This window comes from Polyodon spathula, chromosome 6 (genome assembly GCF_017654505.1).
Source record: "Polyodon spathula isolate WHYD16114869_AA chromosome 6, ASM1765450v1, whole genome shotgun sequence".
In the NCBI taxonomy this organism is placed as follows: Eukaryota; Metazoa; Chordata; class Actinopteri; order Acipenseriformes; family Polyodontidae; genus Polyodon; species Polyodon spathula.
The window spans coordinates 55155669-55174418 of NC_054539.1; the positions used below are offsets into that span (position 1 = coordinate 55155669).

Genomic DNA, 18750 nt, shown 5'->3' on the forward strand with positions numbered 1-18750 from the left:
GTGTAAGGCTTTGTAGTTGGGCATGGGCTTTCTTGAATATAATTTGCCGACTTTGGCTTTATCTCAGGAATGTTTTTTTATTATAGTCTTTTAAATACATGAACAATTACTTTGAATGTTTTTACATTGAAACGTGTGAGCTCCTAGGTACACGAGAAAGTAGATGGCAAGCAGGAACACACTTATTCAGTAAAATTTGTTTAATTTGTAATACAGGAAGGTTGCAGTATAATGAGTTGATGATAAAAGCAATGAGCTGAAATGACTAACTTATTTGTTTCTCTCTTGGAACAGGACAGCACTAAAGTCTGTAACGAATGTGGGTACGATCTCCTCAATCCAAGACATGAGGCTTCCAGGCTGGAGGATTTGCTGTGAGTTCATTTGAAACGGTCAAAACCTTCCATTCTCCCTTTTTAAGATATTTACCACTTTACAGTCATGACAAACCATAAACGTAGGTAGACTTAATTGAAAGCAGTAAATCTCGTCCTGTGGATGGCTGTATTGGTTTCTTTGTTTCTAGAGTTTGGAGACCTTCAAATACAATCCAAGGAAACATAAATTGCCATGTTTGTCACTTTAGGTCCCTGCTTGATACTGCAGTGTGATCTAATTTTTAGTTTCTTTTTTAAGGCAGTTTTTTGGCGGATTGGTAGCTGTCTCTTTTGCCTAGCTCAGCTTCTATTGGGATGTGCTAACACACTCAAAAGAACATGCATGGACGAGTGGAGGCCATTCAGCCCATTAATGCTTGCCTGGTTCCCAGTGACTGATTTATAACAAGTTGATTCTTAAATTATATCAGTGATTCAGTATCAACCATTCCATACAATCACCACTCCCTGTGTAAAACTGCCTAACCTCCCACATAGTGGAACGAGGTAATTCCTTACTGAATTGAGTTGCTTATTGTTTTTTTTAAGAATACTTCCACAAATGTCTCACTCTTCTGCGGATAAAACTTTAAATCTGCAAGCAATTGTTGTTTGTTTTGGTATTGACGCTGTTTTGTTGTGTTCATGTACTGGTGGATGGGTTTGTGTTAAAAAAATTGAGGTTAGTTGTTTTATCATCAACCTTATTATACAGCAATTCTAATATTCAGTCTGTCGCCACTGACTAATCTTATTATACATGAGTCATGCACCAATATAGTGTATAGTAAGACTAAAAAACAGAATTTTTACAGGATAATTTTCATTCCCCATAAATTCTAATTACAATAATACATATATAATTTTGCATCAAATTTTAAACAGTAATTAGTGTCGATATACAACCGTCATAAAAGTTTACCATAGTAAAAGCAGTGCAAAATGAATTCAAGCTCAGTGAGAGAATAGTAAACGCTGAAGCCCATAGAGGTATAGTGGAGCATATTAACCCATTAAGTACCTTTTTTTTTTTTTTTCTTTTAACACAACATTTATGTAATTTCATATATTACTTTAGACTTAACTTTTGTGGTTTAACACAATTAGAGAAAGTTGTCATAACAATAGAGTTAAAGAGAACATTTAAATAACATGTCGATGCTAGTTAACAATGATCCAAAAAAATTACACAGTAGCTTGTCCTCAGATGAGGAAAGTGGCACTTAATGGGTTAAAATACATGGGGAAACCATGGTAACTTGAGTAAGCGCAGTTACATAGTACAGGGTTTTGTTAAAGCAAAGTTGCTGTTGCCTATAGCTACAGACCTCCATCACAAGTGGAAACCTGGTTTGAGGATCACTCCCATCATTAACTCAGACCCAAACCGCTGCTCTCAAAACTATTGCTTTTTTTCCCTATGCTCGCCTGAGCTCAAATCTAATTTAGTTTAACTTAAAACAGTAAGTATTTTGTTCTATTTTTACAATTGCCAGTGATTTCTTGCTTTCTTTTTAAATGTATTTTAGCAGCTCCTATATCCCCCTCCCCGTCACTACTTTAGGAGGGGAGAGGTGGGGCAGCAGTACTCCCAGGCTTCTCTGCTGCTGATGGCAGCTGATTGGCTAGTGTTGAAAGTTTAAAACATAAAACTAACAAGCGGTTGACCACTGGATCATTCAGATAAAATCTTTCGCTTAAGTTATAAAAACAGACACCCAGTACATTTTAAAGCATTTACCATTCATTATCTTGGAAATTAATAATGTTTTTGGACCCAGTGGAAGTTACAAATGGCAGAAGAAATTTCCCAGACTTGTACTAAAGTTTATAATAGCTCTTGTTTTTCATTTCAAGCCACAACTCTTAATTGAACTTTGCCTTTGAAAAAAGAAAACTTTTAGAGTTTTTGCCGACTGCGTCATGATAAACAAGTAAGGCAATTTGCATTCCACACGTCAGCCTCAGGGTTTTCTCTTGGTTATTCAAGTTCATCCAGATAGGCGCATTGTAAAGGCTGAAGTTGTGCTGGCTTTGGCAAATATGAATGAAATAAAAATAGTGTGTAGATTTGCTCATGCAAGGCTACACATCTAAATACTAAAATAAATTAAATAAGTTAAATAATCAACATTTTGATTAAGCCTTTTTCAATGTCTTAAATTTTGAAATTAGTTTTGATTCACTTACAATACTTGTTACATCACTGGCAGATGTGGATGGTTTTATACAAGGCTAGGCTATAATGGACTGGAAAGCCATTGAGTCCATAGTTGCAGTGCACTACAAAAACATAGATAATACAGACTTTTTCCTTTTATAGTTTGTGGATTTTTTAATTGTTTTATTTTGTTTTAAGTTTTAGTAGTGAACTAAACATTCATTACATGTTTAAAGTAGTGCTGGGACAAATATCCTAAAAATCGGACAAATATTTTTTGACATGTATTCGGATACAAAAATCAGATGTTCATATTTGCTAGAAATGAGAAAAAAATACCTTGCACTCATTTACCGTCTCCCCAGAAGTTGCACTTCAGTTTAAAAAATGACAAATGAAAAAGAGCTCTGTTTGATGTGAGATTAATAAATATGTATATAAAAAAACACAAAAAAAACACAGGGTCAAAACAGCAGCTCAATCCTTTATTTAAAAGTTTTAGACAGCAAAAACTAAACAAACCAGATTATGCGCACAGATGAATAGTGATCTCTGGAAGGCCATCTGCGTCAAAAAAGCTTTGTGCTGTTTTAAAGCGAGTCAGAATCGCATGGGACAGAATAAAAGGCAAGCACGTCATTCTGAAATGCCTCGCTTAAACAGTGCCCAACTTGCTGGAAATGTTGTGTAGTGATTTTCATACAGATCTGTTATGTGGAATGTAATAAATGAGAACCAAAGCGATGAGTTTTTTCCCCCCTTTGTTTTACAACACCAATTCCACATTTGTTTTATTTAAAGTGTTTAAAGTTAAATTTCAGTTTTCGTTTGTTTGTTCAGCTACAAATAGGCACAAGTAATGTCTATGGCCACTGTTTACTGTGAAGAAACGGCAATGGCAAGGAATGAAAAAAAGGTAAAAAACGTAATAAAATTCGGTGTCAACTTTATTTACTAATTACTTTAACATGTTACATATTGTAAAATAAAACCACACACACACAGAGGCCACGCCCCCTGCCCCTGCTGCTATGCTGTCTCTGCCTGCGTTCTGAGCAATATATTACTTTTTGAAAACAAACATATATCCGAACGAATATTTAAAATATGAGCAAATATCCAAACATGAAAATACCGTGTTCGTCCCAACACTAGTTTAAAGCTGGAACATTTTTAGAGAGCAATACAATACTGATAGCAGAATTAAACTAACAATTACTGACAACATTAGTTCAATTGGTCTTTTGATCAACTACACTATACAGCAGTTCTTTTCCGCTAAGGAAAGTTGCCCATGCCTTTTCTTCAGAACAGGGTACTGTGGCTTCACTACACTACCATGTCTTGACCCCAAGGAGAATGATTTTACGTCCATGGTCATTTCCAAACATGGAATCTGAGGTGTAAAAAGTTAATTTCAATTGAAGAACTCTTCCTGCATAGCCACATGGTTGAAAGTGTACCGACTGTAGACGGAATTCCGTCAAAATGGCCTCTCGCAGCCCAGGTCCATTCCTGTGATTCGTATAGAAGTGCCAAAAAAAAAACAAACAAAAAAAAAAAACGTGTTGGGTGGATGGGTTATATATTTATTGTGGAAAACTAAAATGTTCTTGACTCTTTTTTTTCTCTCTCCTCTTGAACTGTAACTCGATTGAGACCATAGGTGCCTATATATAACACAATACAAAAATAGCAGCGTTGTGACTGCAACAGATGCTGCTGTGCGGTTTGTGGAGACGACAAAAAATCATGACTGAAATATATGCTAGGTAGTTGTTAGTTGTTTGTTTGTTTTTATTATCTATTAATTAAATGATATGCATTCCAAAAAGGCAAGAGAACCAGACAGGATTGTTTTTTGTTTGTTTGTTTGTTTGTTTTTTTCTAAATAAGGAAGTTGGTACGTTCATGTTGAACCAAGGCCATGAATGGGTTGAAGTTCAACACCAACTTTAAGAAAGTGTTGTTGTTACTCAGCAGTAGTAACAGAATCACGTTTTTAGTTTAGTGAAGTAGGCTAGAATGTTTTTTTCTTTAACGTGTCGTTGTTTATTGAAATGTTTTCAGCTTTCAAGCTTGTTGTGTACTACACTACTCATTCACAGTCAAACCAAGTAGGAATTTGCTTGCATCGTTTAAGACGTTTTCCAAGTCAAGTAATCTTATTTGTGTATTTAAAAAAAAAAAAAAATCACAGTGCTTCTTTCACAACCACTATCATCTTACTTCGAAGGCATGTTGCTTTAGATTGTAAGGTAATTACAGTATTTTTGCTTATTATTCTCTTTGTCGTTCTGCGCAGTGTTAACCCTGACTAAACGATCCAACTGAAGCAAGCGCAAAATGTGCCCCAACATTTAAAATAAATAAAACTATTTTAAAAATAACAAGAAACTACATGGTTGCAGTAGCAGCAGTTACATTATTGTTTTAGGTAATTTTATTATAGGCAAGCTTTTCTTCTAACTCAATGGACCATATTTAAAAGCAAGCGCAAAGGCAAAGACATCATTTCTTAGAGCAGTAAAACCATTTTAATGGTATAAAACAAGAAACAACTCTTGACTGGTCCTTCCAGCAACTGAGTTTATACTGTTAAATATATACTGTTGAAATGTGTTTTATTTAGCAAAAAAAAGTCTTTGAATTTGCTTTGGAATATATATATACATATCGTAAACAAGTGCTTCTGGCATGGGAAGTATTTTGAACTGCCTTACATCGGGAATACCTACCTTCCAAAGAATAATACTTGCTTTTCTTTGTTTGTTTGATAGGTGTAACACTGTGCATTGTTGTCATTGGTTCTGGTTATGCCATTTGGTGCTATTTGCATGTATATGTAATTAATGCATGCACAGTAAATTTGACATTTTATGTTGAAACACCTGCCCAACTTAACATCACAACAAGGTTTGCTTGATTTAGAACTTTAATTGTAAAAATAAATGTGCCCCTCTAGTTAAGTGCCTATGATTGAGACACAAAATTCTTGGGACTATTGCTTCTGACAGAAATTAAAACACTCTGTTGTACTGCTTTCAGAATGAAGCACTCATCTATACGTATCAAAATAGACTCAGTGTTACTGAATAAGAAAGTTTACAGTTTGGTTAATAATTAACAACATTGAAAATGGTCAAGCTCCTTAAATTAGGTCTTGAAAATGGTCAAAATGGTCTTTTTTGTATCGGGAGGGGGGCGGGGACGACTGTATGAACCCTGTATTTACAACATCTAATTGAGTTAAGCAGAGATTGTGTGGTTTTTGCAACCTGAATTAGGCATATATGTAAAAGGTTCGATGAGTAACATTTCAAAATGTTTGTTATCTAGACTCGTGTGCTTTATCAGGTTGATCCGTCTGGTAAAATGACAAGTTGTAAGAGAAGTAATTTCTGTATTTCTTCTTCTACAAAGTCAAGTTCAGAATTTGCTTCTGAAAGTGGTCCAAAATGGCTCAGAATGCATACGAGAGCATGTACAACCCCATAAGTGGCCACCAGACCTGCAGCCAAAAGATTGGTTTTGCCCCAGGAGTTTCAGTCAAAATGATCATTGATCATTTTCACCCATGAACACATTATCAGTTAATCCAGGTTATTTTAGCTGCAGCAGATGTGTATTTCAGTTGGCAGGTTTGCTCTGTGCGGGACTCCACAGAGCTTTTGTTTCAGCACTCTCAGCTCTCGCAGGCCACAGAGGTCTTGGTTGCAGAACACATGCTACGCTGTTCTTCGGGAGGATGGAAGGAGTGTGCCTGGTAGGGCTGTTTTTTTTTTATTTTATTTTACAGTAATCCGTATTTAGTTTATTTGAAAACAGTTTTTTTTACTGAAATGCAAGATATTGATTTTATGGCTTTTTATTTATTTTTATTTATATTGCATTCATCTGAGATTTTAGCCAAGCTTTTTTTGCTTTTCGTCTGTATTGTAAAACCTGCTCCGATTCATTTTATGCATTTGATGTCATGAGTTTGTTGTATTACACACACTCTTATGGGTAACATACACTGACACCCCGATCTTGGTTCTTTTACACTATATTCCATTACATGCTTCACATACAGTAGCTACAAGTAGTAATACAACAGGGTACCTTGGGGCAAGAAAAAGCAGAAGCCTGCAGTAATTGCGTATGCTTATTAAATGAAAAGGACTGATACTGAGTCATCAAGTTGAAATACACTGCTGCAAGTATCTCCAATGAACAGCAGTGACTTTGTATTGACAGCAATAGAATAGGATTCACTAGATGGCACTGACTCTTAAACCTTAACAGACCAGTTGCTAATCTAGCCTATGTTACAGCACAGATGTCTCTGGCAAAAGACAATCTGACAAGCAGATGTTCCTGAAGTTAGGTCAAAGCACCTTTTATTCAGTAAATAAAAAGGTAATTAAACACAATATTTCAGTAATTATAGTAAGAAACACTCGGAATGATTGCAAACATCATACAAAAGCGGACAGCATGACAAAATATATTAAAATGTAATTTGAAGCACCCTTATAAAAGTAAAAGCATAGCTAAGCATAGTAAAGCATAGGTAAGCATGGCACACCATTGTACACTGTTAAATGCAGGGAAAAGCAAGGGGAAAAGCAAGGGGAAAATTTCCATGGGGAAAGCAAGGGGAAAATGTACATTTACCCCAGTAAACTGTTATTACTTTAGAGATGCAACTAAGGTCACCTCCTAAGAATATGACCTTGCCTAGTTTACCAAAACAATACATCTAGAGCAGTCTTAAACATAAACCTACAATAAACAGGTAACTGTAAGAGACAGTTATGAGGTATGTGGTGAAGTTGCATTTGACTGTTGCACCTGAGCTGGGAACAGAGAACTTCAGTATCCAGTGCTATCATTGCCAGAAGCTTTCTGGATATCCTACTGACTTTAAAAACGGGAAGAGGGGAAATGAAACAGGACTGTGTGTTTTCTCTGGCCCTGTGCAGGCAGGGATATAAATTCTGGTTCGGGGACATTCCTTCTCTTCATAAGCTTGTGGCCACTCTCTAGCTGCGGTCAATCTTCTGTGCCCTGCAAATTGCACACTGCTGAAAATAGACAATGGCTGCCTGAGCACGTGGTTCAAATTCTTGTTTCAAACAGAGAAGCCACCGCACAGACAAACCACTGGAGACGGCAAGCTTTATTTTCTTGTGCAGTGAAAACAGTAGTATTATTTTAATTGTATTTTTATTTTTTTCAGGGGCTTGTGGTTGGGGAAGTGGGAGTGGGGGGACTTTGGTATATAGGATATGTGATCAGTTGTGATGCAAACCTTCATTATCAAGAAAGTAAGTTAAAAAAAGTGCTTGTGTTGATGATGATCCTAACATACCACAATCAGTTAAATTATGTTACCATTATCAACTCAGGTATCTTATGTAATGATAATCATGACATTTTTTACACTTGTGTTATCAATGAAAAGCATATTATTAAACAAGCTAGAAAAATACATTTTCACTGGTTCTGTGCTGTTAAAGATCAAATAGTCTAAGAAAAGCTGACAGTGTTGTGCTACCCTGTACTAAACCTGACTGATCCAGGCCTTGCAGTACAGATTATGCCTAGTTTAACTGGCCTTTGAATTAAAATTACATTACAGTATAGTATTTTACTGTCAGGACTACCACCGCAGAACAGAACAGTGCAAAGGGCTCTTCTAAATGTGCAAGAAAAGGGTGTATGATTATCCCATAAGTAAACAAGCTGGCATCATTGCAGCTTAAGTGTGAGTAGGAGTGAGGTTCATTGCACTGCTGGGGCTCCTGTAAGTGTAAAGCCTTTAATTTCACCTTTCGCTGGGTGGTGAGCACACGCCGAGGAGCTCCTGCTGTTCGTAACCTAGTGAAAATGGAAGGCTGTCAGTGTGTTTGTGGGAGGCCTCAGAATGACACATGGAGAGTCAGGTTTCAAAAGAAAAGGTGCAACCATGTTTATTTACACAGACAAAAACCAGTCCACAAATCACTGATACAAGAATCGACCGCATATAGTGATCAAAACCACTGGGACAAAATCATTCCTATACGAACCAATGTAAGGTACTCCGCTTGTAAGAATCAAGCAATCTGCTTATAAGAATCATTTCAGGGAAAACTGACTACATGTAATACAGTACTTCATCAAGTGCAATGATGTATACCGCCAATAAAGCTGTTTCTGAATTTGAATTTGATCACATCTCACGTGATTAGGCACGGATGCAATATGGATAGTGCTGTGATGCAGGAAACACTGCATTGTTTGTAATCAAATGTGACTGCTCCACTGCATTGTGCAGGTATGTTTTGTTTTTTTTGTATTCTCTGTTAGTGAAAATTTGTTTCAATAAGTGATTACGCATTGATTGAATGCATACTGAGTACAGCAGTGTTATTGTGTGCTATGCATGTAGAGGGAGTGGGATTGTGGCACGGCACGGTGAGGAGGAGGACGGGATTGCGGAGCTTTGCATCTCCGCTTAATTAAAAACTGAACTTTGCATCGCAACAGAAAATAAGTAAGCCACAGATGCTTAGATGTAGTGGTAGTCCTGACAGTAAAATACTGCACTGTAATGTCATTTTAATTCAAAGGCCATAACACGTAACACTGCGCGGCAATTAAACAAACTAGTCACCCTCACCAGACGATCGCTTCTCAAGTATACTTTAGCAAAACAGAATTCTGCAGCCTTGAGTAAACATAATCGTGATCATATAACAAGCAGTTTACCCACAAAGACTTGTTTTGTTGTATTGTCCTCAGTGATTGAGCACCATTGGCATATGTGTACTGTATTTAAACTGCTGACAGCACGCTTTTGCAAATTGTAATGTTACAGTGGCCGAGGACAGTGTAAATTATCAGGCTGGAGTCTTGATTTACAGTTTTAAACCAGTGTTGGTTTTATTTTTCTTACATTGCGGTGGCAAAACAACCGCTAATAAAACAAACAAAATAAACCTAGCTCTCAGTTGGAGAACTAAGTAAACAATACAGTACTTTGTGTGGATCAAACACTAGATCTCTTTCTCACGTTTTGGTCTTTCTTTCTTTCTTTCTTTCTTTCTTTCTTTCTTTCTTTCTTTCTTTCTTTCTTTCTTTCTTTCTTTCTTTCTTTCTTTTTTATACCCCCGTGGTGACATTAGCTTTAACAAGCAAACAGTTAACCAGTTGACCAATATCCTTAATTCATTAAGGAAATGCAGCTGTGGATTTTTCGTGGGTGTGCATACATGTGGAAAATAGTGACATCTAGTGGTCATTCCGTTACACTGCATGGAATAATTTCATCATTCTCATACTAATATACTGATTCTGCACTACAGTAATCATATCGGCCTGCTTTTAAGAATCGATCGCTTATAAGAATCAAATCACCCGGGATGGATGTGATTCTTATAAATGGAGTGCACTGTATTTACAATTGACAGATCTTGAGAGGAGTGCATATTTATATATTTAAAGTCCTGGTCCTTTAAATACCTTAGTCCCATGCTTGATCAATCCTCAGCAGCCGAAAGGCAGGAAACAGCTCTGCTTAGTCTGACGAAAAACGCACAGATAGGTTAAGGATTTTATCTGGCACTGGTACACTCTCCTTTTATTTCCTCTGTCCCAGGAACACTGTCCCGATCGGTGGAGAGGCTGCCCCTTTTGTACACCTTGTTTCCACCCCGTACCTGATTACCTGGGCTTGGAACCAGGTGTACCTCGTTCCACTCCACCAGGGATGGACTGGTCCCCCATGTTCCCCTTGCTGGTGGGAGGTGATCTTTCCAGCTCAGGGAATTCCTCTACCCTGTCACAGTGTTATACAGAACAGTTCCCTTATGTTATGTGCCTGAAGGAAATTAACAATTTGGGTTTCTGACAAATAAGAGTTAGTGTTGTTTATTTGCAGTTCACTAGTGACAGTAGGAGGCTGAAGTTTTAATGGTTTAAGAACAGGGCTAAACGCCAGAAAATCTAAGGTTCAAATACCAGCTTAGCCATTGATACTGTTTCTGACTGTCTATCCTGCCCAGAATATTTGGATTTGACTAGGCTCTCAAAGTTATTTACGCTGAAGTCACTGTGGTTTTATTCAGAAAGGAAAAACAGTAAAGTTAATAAATTACAAGTAAACAACTCAGCCACTGAATAGTTGTATTGTTGTTTCTTATTTGTGCTAACAACAATTTGGAGTAAAGATCTTTGAGCAATTGGCCCTTGGTGTATAATACATTCTGCTAAGGTCTTTGAGAAGATGGCTGCTCAGCCACCTTGCAGTCACTTGGCTGGTTCTCATCTTTACGAAAAATCCCACTCATTCGGCACACAGAAACCAATCTGATTTCTGCAAGACACGCACTCTAATCTTACTGAGAGAGCTGTCGGTCTGAAATGCATCATCCTCAGCTCATTTAGATCTAATCTGATCAAGAGAAAGCCCCATGTCTCCATCAGAAAATTGTCTTGCCATGCTGACCATGTCAACTGTGGAATGCTTTGGCTATGTATTTGTTTGAGGGCCCTTGCCGAATCTGGGCCCTGTTGTCCACCACTGGGTTTCTTTACGCTGATGATATTCAGCTGTATGTTCCATTAAAATTGCATAGTGCAGCTTCTCTTTCAATATATAGTCATTTCTAAATGTAATGAGCAAATAAATAAATAAAAGCACCAGTGAACAATCTTTCTAGACAATAGCACTATTCAAACCTAATGCATTGTCATTAATTGACTTAACTGAGCGTTTCTTGTATTTGATTGGCTCAGGAAGGTGTTCATCATGGAGGACCCAGCGCAGAACACCCACCTAAAGAATCTGTCATCTCAGCAGGCAGCCAATGAGGAGGATGCTCTCGACCTGCTCTTCCTGAGAGACACCAACAGCATGATCGCTGAGCAGCCATTTTGAAAACATCTTTAAAATAGACTTTAAAGTTATAAGTATAGAAAAGTTGTCAGGATGTTAATAATGAAAAGAAAAATTACAGGTATGTTATTTAAACAGTTGTAGCAGCACGTGGGGCCGTGCAACCCTGCTACTTGCTATGTAATGTCCATGGCAGCATAGTATTCATAAAACTTAGGGTGGGTTTTAGCAGTGTGATATTGTAGACACTCTGTTTATTTTGGTACTTTAAAAATATATATATATATTTTGTTCTAAATAGCGAGAAACTACTGTATTAAGAAGTCGTGCAAGAAACGGTGACAGGAGAAGATGAGTAAGAGAGCGATCTTCTGAATGTAGATTTATGCTTATTCATCGGAATAATCGGAGGGTGCTGTGACTGTCCAGTTATTGTGTCCTTTGATAAATGCTTTAACAAGACAACTTCTGTAAAACCAGGATTTTTAAAGCAGTTACTGAGTTGCAAAACATGTGACTTTGGAACAAACTCTGTCTCCAATGCACATAATTGTAAATTGCTCAGGCAGTGTGGTCTAATGATCAGTGCTATTAACACACAACCCTGAGATCTTGGGTACAAATCCCAGCTCACCCGCTGACTCACTCGGTAATCTTGGGAGGCAAAGTAATTTAATTAGCATGACCCACTAAAGCTGTCTAAACTTTGGGAAAAGCAACAAACAGTAGAATCAGGACCACCAAGAAAACAATGAGACACTATACTGGGAAAGTACACTAATTTATAAATGTTGTCAGCAAAAATAAAATTTTTGAGAGATGAAATTGTAGAGGCAAGCTTGTGTGGTCATGGCAAAATGTGTGACATTTGATGTGTGGTAAACCGTGATAAGCAAATAGCAAGTGGGCATAGGGGCACCACTGCATCTTACAGTATTTGCGTTTGTGGCATATTCCACTGTCTTTCTCTCTGTTATTAGTGCTTGTGATACCACAGCTGATCATCACTACCCTACATACTGTTACAGAAATTAAATACACAAGACATTCACTTTTTGCTGGTGTAAGGGTTTGAATTTCAGAGTGCAGTCACAACAACTTTTGCCTCCCTTAACCTGTTGTGATGATACGGACCAAAGTTCTAACCTGGGTTTTAAATGTGGTTACCCAGCTTGTGCCGCTATGTGAACTTCTTCAGTTCATGTTCTGGTCAAAAAATACAAAATAAACCATTAAATAAATAAAAACGGCATTCAAGAGGCTTCTGGAGACGTCTGCTTTGGGATGGCCAATTTCTGCTAAACAGAGGTTAGCACATGTTGATACCATGTAAATCTTGTCAATTGCTCCCTTTTGGCTTGCAGAGGAGCAAGTGTGTGATTATCTGTGTAACTGAGCAGTGGAAGGCCAGGTTCAACAGAGAACATTATTTGACTGTACCTTTTGTCCATTCTAGCAGAACCGGCCCCCTTTTGATCAATATGAACCATATGTATGACAGAAGGATGACACATCCAATTTATAGCACACATGCTTTTAGTGTCCTTCGTGGGGGAGCTTTAGTGTCGTACAGGAAGTTGGCTGCACGGCGCACAACTTTGATCAAGTTCCCCCAGGTTTGGCACCTTTCCCTGTCCGTGTGCGCCCCATTGTTCTACTCCCTCTCGCATGACAAGCAGCTGTGGTTCAACTTGCCCCTGTGCACAAGGCATCCATTGTTCTTATTTATGAGGAGGATGGTGAACTTCTTCATTTGTTTACGTTGAGCCGCGGTAGCACTGGGACCCTGCTGCCTTCTTGTGTGGTCACTGATTAAGTTCTGGCGCTTGGTTTGTGTGTAAACATCATCAGTCTTCTCTTTGATGTTTGTGTCATTCAAGTTTAAGGGATGAGAGCCTGCTCAGCTTACTGCAGTATCTATCTATCTATCTATCTATATACAGTGCCTTGCAAAAGTATTCAGACCCCTGACCAATTCTCTCATATTACCGAATTACAAATGGTACATTGAAATTTCATTCTGTTTGATATTTTTAAACACTGAAACTCAGAATCAATTATTGTAAGGTGACATTGGTTTTATGTTGGGAAATATTTTTAAGAAAAATAAAAAACTGAAATATCTTGCTTGCATAAGTATTCAACCCCTGTGCTGTGGAAGCTCCCAGTTTGCACCGATGAAAGAAGTTGCCCTAACGAGGACACAGTTACCTTACCATTGGCCTCCACCTGTGAACCATTAAAGTTGCTTTCACGTTTTCTGGATAAAAACACCACTGTTGAAGAATCATTGGTAAGGCTGTGTATCTGAAGGAAAATGAAGACCAAAGAGCATTCTACAGAAGTTAGAGATAAAGTAATACAAATGCATAGATTAGGGAAAGGGTACAAAATAATATCCAAGTGTTTGGATATCCCAGTGAGCACAGTTGGATCAATAATCAGGAAGTGGAAGCTGCATCACACCACCCAGGCACTGCCAAGAAAAGGCCATCCCTCAAAACTCAGCGCTCAAACAAGAAGGAGACTTGTGAGAGAAGCCACAGAGAGGCCAACAATCACTTTGAAGGAGCTACAGAGTTCAGTGGCTGGGAGTGGAGTAATGGTGCACCAGTCAGCCATATCAAGAGCTCTGCATAACACTGGCCTGTATGGGATGGTGGCAAGAAAGAAGCCATTACTCAAAAAGTACCATCTGAAAGCACATCTGGAGTTTGCCAGAAAGCATGAGAGTGACCCAGCTACGATGTGGGAAAAAAGTTTTGTGGTCAGATGAGACCAAGATAGCGCTTTTTGACCAAAACTCAAAGCGCTATGTGTGGCGCTGTGATGAGTCAAAGGGGTTTCGGTCTGCAATTCAGCCTCCCAACAGTAGAAGGCATCAAACCAACTCGGGATTTCCCTTACCAAGGTCTTGTGACCATGACAAAAGTCATCTTTTTGAGGGGCGGCACCTTGGTGAGGGGCGGAAGTACGAGTATGTAAATTCCAGCCACTGGAGTCAAGTGAAATTAAGGATACCTGTCAGTTTGGGATTGGTGATCCACTGACTACCGGGGCGGGGTTTGCATACTAAAGGGAACGTGCTACTGTGTTCGGGGTTGGTTCTAAGAAATAGAGGCGGGGAAAAAAAAAGGCTGGAGGGAAGTACTTGGGAGGTTGGACTGTGTCACGAACGGAGGCCTTACTAACTTGGTTCTTTTCTGTTTTTATTCCTTTTTGTTTTATTTCTGGATTTAAGCAGAACGCGAAGAGGACTAAGGCTTCCGTTCCTTTATTTTTGATTACTCCCGCACTCCCTCCCTCACATCCTTCTTTATTATTTTTCTTTTTTTTCTCGTGTAATATTAAATAAAATTTTAATTGTTACACGTAAATCACTGTCTGGAAAATCCATTTGTACTCACACGCCTCACAGGCGCAAACCTAACACTGCCCATGCCTCAAAACACACCATCCCTACGGTGAAGTATGGTGGTGGCAGCATCATGCTGTGGGGATGCTTCTCATCAGCAGGGACTGGGCATCTTGTTACAATTGAAGGAAGAATGGATGGAGCAAAATACAGGAAAATACTGCAAGAAATCTGCTTCAGTCTGCTAAAAAACTGAAGCTTTGGAGGACATTCACCTTTCAGCAGGACAATGATCCCAAGCACAAGGCCAAAGCAACATTGGAGTGGCTCAAGAACAAAAAGGTGAATGTCCTATAGTGGCCCAGTCAAAGTCCTGATCTCAATCCCATTGAGAATCTGTGGCACTATTTGAAAATTGCAGTGCACAAGCGTCATCCAACCAACCTGAACAACCTGGAGCAAATCTGCCAAGAAGACTGGGCCAAAATCACTCCGATACTGTGTGCAAAGCTGGTATATACTTACCCCAAAAGACTTAAAGCTGTTATTGCAGCGAAAGGTGGCTCTACCAAATATTAATGTGTGGGGGTTGAATACTTATGCAAGCAAGATATTTCAGTTTTTTATTTTTCTTAAGAATATTTCCCAACATAAAACCAATGTCACCTTACAATAATTGATTTTGAGTTTAAGTGTTTTAAAATAAAATATTGAACAGAACGAAATTCCAATGTACCATTTGTAATTCAGTAATATGAGAGAATTGGTCAGGGGTCTGAATACTTTTGCAAGGCACTGTACACACACACACACACACTACCGGTCAAAAGTTTTAGAACACCTCCATTTTTCCAGTTTTTATTGAAATTTAAGCAGTTTAATGTCTAATGTACTCTGAAATTAAAGTATAGAACAAATAAACAATTGGAAATAAAAAAAAAGAAATCATGGAATCATTTTGTTTAACAAAATTTAATCCAACTTTTTGACTCATCCAAGTAGCCACCTTTTGCAGATATAACAGCCGAACACACTTCTGTGTTGGAACACAACACTGTTTCAGAAGTTCCCACAAATGTGTTGCACTTGTAGGTTGCTTTGCTTTCACCCTTCTGTCCAGTTCATCCCAAACCAGCTCGATGGGGATTAAGTCTGGAGACTGTGCTGGCCATTCCATGATTTGAAGCCTACTATCTTGTTCTTCTAAGGTAGTTCTGACATAGCCTGGAGGTATGTTTTGGGTCATTATCTTGCTGTAGGATGAACCCCTGGCCAACTAGGCGTATACCAGAGAGTATTGCATGCCGCTGCAAAATGCTGTGGTAGCCGTTTTGGTTCAGGGTGCCACTCTGTGCAAGTCACCGACTCTGGATCCAGCAAAAGAGCCCCAGACCATCACGCTTCCTCCTCCATGTTTGACAGTTGGTGTCACACACCGAGGAACCATCCTTTCGCCTACTCGACGGCATACAAAAACCCTGCGTGATGAACCGAAGATTTCAAATTTTGCTTCATCGGTCCATAAGACCTTCTTCCAGTCTTCAGTAGTCCACTGGTAGTGCTTCATGGCCCAGGCAAGCCTCTTTTTCTTATTTTGCCATAAAATAGCAATGGCTTTCTTACTGCCACTCGACCTGTCAAACCTGCAGCTCAAAGTCTTCTCTTCACAGTTGAAACTGAGACTTGCTTACTTCGACCAGTGTTAAGCTGTGCTTGAAGCTGTTGTGCTGTGAGCCGCCTATCACGCACACTGTTGACTCTCAGAAACTTATCTTCTGATTCAGTTGTGGCTTTGGGTCTGCCAGACCACTTCCTGTCAGAGTTTCCTCCAGTTTCCAAGTGCCTTTTGATGGTGTAGGAAACTATACTCACTGACAACTTGGCTTTCTTTGCAATTTCTCTAAAGGAAAGACCTACACTTTTAAGGGTTATAATGGTCTGTCTGTCTTCCTTTGTTAATTGCCTTTTTCTCGCCATTATGATAGCAATATACTACTTCCTGCAGTACAATACTGTCCAAATTATGCTTAAGAGGGTGTAGTAACACAGTCTGTTCCAACACTGCTTTTATACAGAGAGAGGGTTTGTAAGTAATTAACAAAAGTTGGGACACGTGTAGGAATTGTTAGCATCAACTTTCAAGGCTTAATTTACTTCCATTGCTGCAGAACAGCTGTAAGTTATTAACCCATTACTTGTTCCCTGAAAAAGGCCTTTTTGTATAACTCTGAAATGTACATTGTTTTTCAGTTTTTGGTAACCTAAACTTTTTTTTTAACCTCGGCAGTTTACCGCTTACCTTTGTACCATTTCAGGTTATTCACTGGACTTGAACTGCTTAAATTTCAATAAAAACTGGAAAAATGGGGGTGTTCTAAAACTTTTGACTGGTAGTGTGTGTGAATATATATATATATATATATATATATATATATATATATATATATATATATATATATATATATATATATATATAAAACACAGCTTGGAAAAATAACCACCTGTGATTGGTTAAACATCATCACATGAACGTACATATATATAGCGTATACCATGGCTTGCATACTAATCAGTCGCTTCACACTGAATAAATCACTACTCACCACTACATTCTAAATTCCATGACAAACTGCCATTTTATTTGTTATTAGTTACAAAACCACTGCCAAAAATGAGTGCATTTCACTTATTTCCCTCGGCCACCACCCCAGGCGTGGTATATATCATGAGAACCGCACGGCCCGTCATGGTTTAAAACTCATTATAACAGGATGGCGTGTATGGTGACGTCAGACCCGGAAGAAACATTCAGTACTGCAGAGTGAAGTGTGAATTGCGCTGTTGCGCAGTTTAATCAATAAACAGCAAATAAAAGGATGCAAGACAAACAAAACACAGGACACGGCACTGGTAGCCAAAACAAAGAGATGAAACAAAACTGACTAACATTAAAAAAACAGTGGACTAACAGACGAACACGGTGAGTCAAGACAGTTCTAACTATGTTATTTTACTTTGTTTACTTTCCTCCAGTGAGTGAAAACATGCAGCTTTTATGCAGCTGTACCGAGACTTGATTGCTAATCAATCATTCAATTGGAGTCTCAGTACAACTGCACGTAAATTAATAAAGTGCAAATCCCTGTGCTCGCATATTATTACATTTTACCTGCACGTGAAATGCTGTGCAATCCTCATGCCTAAATACAAATATACATTTTAAACAACTCGTGTTCCACAGACCCATTTATATCCCATGTACCAATGACTATACACCAACATTAAAACACAACACGCAACATATAACACTGAAATACACACAGGGGTGGGCAACATTATATTAATATATATATATATATATATATATATATATATATATATATATATATATATATATATATATATATATATATATGATATAGGTTGAGTAATCCCTCGCCAACTGAGTATTTGTCAACCACGGAATTCATGTTTAAACGGTTTTCCTTTTGTATACCAATTTGCCAACCGTGGCATAAAAATTTGTGTATACACGGTTTTGCATAGAAACATGACACATCCGCATTTGCTTCTGCGGCATCTTGTGTATTCTTCCGTGCTCCCATCTCACCAGCATCTCCCCCTACTAGTACCAGCATCATCTCTAACTTTGTCTCGTGTACTAGTCATAGTAGTATGCACATGCGGTCTCGTTGCTCCGTGTCAACTTAGTGTAACTGTCACCAGTCAACAACACCCTCGCTTTCAACTCTAAGGATTCAAGTTAAATAAAACATTACTTTTTATTATAATTTAATTACTTTTTACATGTTAAATTACCCAGTAAGTTATAGTGTTTGCATTGTTTTTTTGTTTCAAAAAGTAAACACAAAGTGTTTCCTAAAGGATTTAAACGTGTTTGAAAACATGCTTTTGTTTTCCCTCCCTGATATATATATATTATATATATAATATTATAATATATATATATATATAATATATATATATATAT

General features: G+C 38.1%; 1 pseudogene; it reads left to right on the plus strand.

Annotated features, from left to right (window-relative positions):
- Nucleotides 1–18750, plus strand: part of LOC121317699 — a 31257-nt pseudogene that overhangs the window by 7837 nt on the left and 4670 nt on the right.